Genomic DNA, 5141 nt, shown 5'->3' on the forward strand with positions numbered 1-5141 from the left:
CGCGCTGGAGGCCGCCCTTCGTCCTAATTCGCGCCACGACGACGCCCCGTGTCCCCTCTCTCCTTTCCCTCACTCGCTGCATCCCCTCTCCCTCTTCTGTCTCTCTCCCTCGCTCATCCCCGGATGCACCGAGACCGCCGACGAGTGCCACCGGAGCCACCAGCATCCCCACGCCCAGCCAGTTAGGCCACGAGCTCCGCCTTGGATCCGGGAAGCTCTACCACGACGCACGCGATGCCGGGTGCCCTGAAGCCACGCCATCACCGCCATCTTCATCGCCACGGCCGGCGATCACCGCCGTTCGATTCGCAGCACCGAAGACGTCCCCGAGCTCGCCGAGGCCACCACTGCACCCGCTGTGAGCTCCTGTGTTGATTTCCCCTCTTCCCGTGCCCCACCTCCCTCTCTAGCTAGCCCCACCACTTGCCCGAGAATCTCTCGCCGCCGGCCATGGCGTGGCCGTGGCCACAGCCACCCCAGCTCGTATCCGAGGCCACGGTCGTGCTCATCGTGATCTCGGGAGTCCGTAGCACGCCCCAGCCCCTTCTGCCGTGCTCCCTAACCCCGACCCCAGGATTGCCCGAGCTGCTGCCGCCGCCAAACCTCGTCGCCGACCACTTTTCCGGCCATCCCAGCACCTGTCACCGCCACCACTAGATGCGCGCCACTGCGCGCGTTCGAATGCAACAAACCGCGGCCGAAACGATGCCATGTGGCTCGTTTCCGAGCCGTCCGCCGCGTCTGGACTCGCCGGCGGCTAAACGCCGGCGACCGCTGACCCGATGACCGGCGTGGGTTGACCCACGGCCAGATTTGACCCCCCCCTCTCTCTCACTGACCTGCGGGCCCACCCGGCTAATTAGGCTAGGATTAATGTTAACTAAATATTAGTTAGTTTATTAGACACTGACATGTGGGCCCTAGTGCCCTAATCCTTAATTAAACTAAAATAAACCCCCCCCTGACGCTGACCAGTGGGCCCAACCCCCCCTAATCTTTTAATTAAACTAAATAAACCCCTGTTAACCCCCTGTCACTGACCAGTGGGCCCCACTGGTCAGGTTTGACCCGGACCAGCCCCTGTTGACTATGCTGAGGTCAGCATGACCTAGTGCTGACGCAATAATTCCTTTCTGGAATTTAGATAATTCTTAAATGATTTATAAATTTCAGAAAATGCCTAAAACTTCAATAAATCATAGAAAATTAACCGTAGCTCCAAATTAAATAAATTATATATGAAAAATTATCAGAAAAATTCAAGGAATCCATCTGTACCATTTTCATGCATGTTAGAACAACTTATCACTACTGTTTAGGGCAAATGAAGTGAATGACATTTAAATAACCACATACGGAGTTTGAATTTGAATCTTGTATTCAAACCAACTTCATTTAATCTGGTTTTAGGTGCATTAGCCCAAAACACATTCATATTGCCATGTCATAGCATGCATCATATTGTGCATTGCATTGATCGTGTCTTTTCTGTGTTTGCCGGTATTTGTCCCCTCTCGATAGACGTGTACCGATGATGTGATCGTTGACACTGATGAAGACTCAATGTTATCTTCAGAAGTTCCAGGCAAGCAAAACCCCCTTGTTCATTCCGATACAATCCTACTCTCTCGCTCCTGCTCTCTTTTACTGCGTTAGGACAACATCGATTCATCTGTTACTTGCTGCGGTAGCTGAACCCCTTCTTTGCATGACCTGTCATTCCACAGTAAATAGATGAAACCCACTAGCATGAGTAGGAGTTGTTTGAGCCCTGTTGTGCCTACTCATTCATGTTTGTTTGTCATGCCTGCTACTGCTTAGAGTTGAGTCAGGTCTGATTCATCGGGGATGAATCAGAGGTGTGTGAACATGTCCTACTGTGTGTGAGCTAAGTGTGTGAACACGATTTGGTAAAGGTAGCGGTGAGAGGCCATGTAGGAGTACATGGTGGGTTGTCTCATTGCAGTCGTTCTCAGGAACTGAGTTCTGTGTTTGTGATCCATGATTCAGCTACTACCACGCATTGGGCCCGAAACCAATGGACCCTCTCGGCTTCTTAATCACCCTTGTCCTCTGTCCAAGAGTTGCAAGTAGTTTCTGGTGTTTGTAGTATGCTGGAGGCCGTGCGCAGCGCTGACCGTAGGGGTGGGCTGTGATGCGGTAGGTACGTGGCCGGGTGTACCGAATACCCGTTAGGTATCTCGGGAACCCTGTTCACATCGTTCGGGGCCGTATGGGAAACCTCGGCCGGACTCCCTGCAGATGGAACCTGAATAGGCGATAAACCTGGACTAGAGACTTAGGTGATTAGGTAGGTCGTGGCCGACACCCACGTTGGGCTTCCGCTTGAAGGTTGCCGAGTACATGTCGTGTAAACGGCGGTAAGTGGTGAGAGCGTGTGTGAAGAAGTACACCCCTGCAGGGTTAACATCATCTATTCGAATAGCCGTGTCCGCGGAAAAGGACTTCTGGGTTGCTTATATCAGTTCATAGACAAGTGAAAGTGGATACTCTAAAATACGCAAGATGAGCGTGAGTGCTATGGATGGCGTTCTCGTAGGGAGACGGGAGCGGATCCATAGTGGTGTATTGATATGGTGAATATGTGGACTCGTGTGCGCCACCTCAAAAAAGTTACTTGCAGTCGTAGTTCAGGATAGCCACCGAGTCAAAGCTGGCTTGCTGCAGTTAAACCCCACCATCCCCTTTTGTTGATAATGATGCATATGTAGTTAGTTCTGATGTAAGTCTTGCTGGGTACATTTGTACTCACGTTTGCCTATTTTATGTTTTGCAGAGAGACTTCGGTCTCGCTAGTAGTTTCACGTGGACTTCGACGTTTAGCTTGATACCTCAGCTACGATCTTGTGCCCTCGGCAGGATCTGGTAGATAGTCAGGCTTCTCAGCCTTTTTCATTTATAGATGTCTGTACTCAGACATGATAGCTTCCGTTTGTGCTTTGACTTGTATGCTCTGATTGTTGGGTCATGAGACCCATGATTGTAATATCGCGCTCCTCGGAGCCTATTGAATAATTACTTGAGTCGTAGAGTCATGTTGTGCTGCCATGTTGTATTTGCACATATCGAGCATATTGTGTGTATGTTATTGAAATGCTTGGTATGTGTGGGATCTGACCATCTAGTTGTTTATCTTTAGTAGCCTCTCTTACGGGGAAATGTCTCCTAGTGTTTCCACCGAGCCATGGTAGCTTGCTACTGCTCCGGAACACTTAGGCTGGCCGGCATGTGTCCTTCTTCGTTCCTGTGTCTGTCCCTTCGGGGAAATGTCACGCGATGAATACCGGAGTCCTGTTAGCCCGCTACAGCCCGGTTCACCGGAGTCCTGCTAGCCCAGTGCTACAGCCTGGATTCACTCGCTGATGACCGACACATTCGATGCTGGGTCATGGATGCCTGTCCCTGTAAGTCTGTGCCGCTTTGGGTTTACGACTAGCCATGTCAGCCCGGGCTCCTTATCATATGGATGCTAGCGACACTATCATATACGTGTGCCAAAAGGCGCAAACGGTCCCGGGCAAAAGTAAGGCGACACCCGTGGGAATACCGTGCGTGAGGCCGCAAAGTGATATGAGGTGTTACATGCTAGATCGATGTGGCATTGAGTCGGGGTCCTGACAGCGTTGGTATCAGAGCTTGACTGCCTGTAGGATTACCAAGCCAAACTGGTCGAAGTTGAGTCTAGAAAGTCTTAGTTATATAAGGGAATTGATTGTGGGATGGAACGTAAGGCTCTTTTTACTCCTTATACCTCATGCCCTTCTGATCTGAGTCATCTTATCCTTCCTGCGGGGATTAAGAACTAGGCTATCTCTTCTTTCTATTAGGATCACGTGTTACCAATCCGTAGACCTATAGAATTTTTGGGCTTAAGCCTCGTTTTAGTTCCTATTACTTCCGTATGTTAATTGTTGATCTCGGAACCCTGATATTGTGCCTTTGAGTGGTTATGCCACCATTTTTGTGATTGTCTCAAATTTTTTGAGCATTTACAGCCGTTATGCTGTCCGAGTCATCCCAGGTTTCTAAGTAGTCTGATGCAATTGCAAATCCTTTCTTCCTGTTTCAATGTTCCCATGGGCCAGATTAACCACACTAATCAGTGAGTTGAGGTACTCCGTTACCTTGACATATATGTTGGAGATACTATTATGGCCCTAGGTGTTTAGGGAGTCACCTAGTAATCTAGCAATGTTTTGTGTTCCCAGTGTGAGATTCTGGCCCTTATTCTCGAAAGCATTTCGTGATGCTACTTAGTAGTAGGTATTCTGTTCCTGGGTTTTTGAACCCGAGATTCACCCTACTTGCTTCATGTTGATAGTTTTGCTCGTTCCTTTTGGTTATTAGTAACCTTGCATTAGTCCTCGAGGTCCGTGGTATATCGTTCTTCCAAAATACCATGAACCATTATGGCAGAAGTTTGTTGGATCAAAAGATCACAACAGGCCCTTTAGGAGTTCTCCATTCATAAATCGTGACTCTGCCAGTTCTACCTTTCTGCATGGGTTATCCGGAAGAAATATGTTGAACTTGGTTCGACATACTAATCGATGCATCCACAACTCAGAAAGTTATATGTTCCTTTGAGTTGTTCTCTTTAGTTGCATTCTGACCCTCGTCTATCAATTGATAGTCAAGAGTATGCGTGCGTTCGTTCATCGATGCCTATGACTCTTGTGGTCTGTCAAGCCATTCTATTCCGGAATGACTAGGAGAAACAAACTCCAGTACCTCTTCCATATCTAGGATTGGGTCAAAGTAGTTGTATTCCGCATATCAAATGTCAATCCAGCTTTTGGTTCTGCTCTACCTTGGAGTATTACATATTTTATATCGAGATTGTTATAGGAATTGCACACCATCCCATGAACTCTTGGTACAGTGATACTTCTTGCCATCACTGTTCATTCCTCGGTCTTCGTGTTGATGCAACCGGAATACCGACAAATGAATTGTGATGTGTGAAATCAATACTGCTAGCAACTCTGTTGCTTGGTAGTTAAAGGACAATAATTTTATTCTTAGTGTGTTGGTTATTGAATCATCATTCTAAGATTGATCGTGCTACCTAGTCCATTCTCCTAGTTCACTCCTCGATCGATGAGTTAGGATTATTTCAA

The sequence above is a fragment of the Triticum aestivum genome, chromosome 4B (genome assembly GCF_018294505.1).
Source record: "Triticum aestivum cultivar Chinese Spring chromosome 4B, IWGSC CS RefSeq v2.1, whole genome shotgun sequence".
Lineage (NCBI taxonomy): Eukaryota > Viridiplantae > Streptophyta > Magnoliopsida > Poales > Poaceae > Triticum > Triticum aestivum.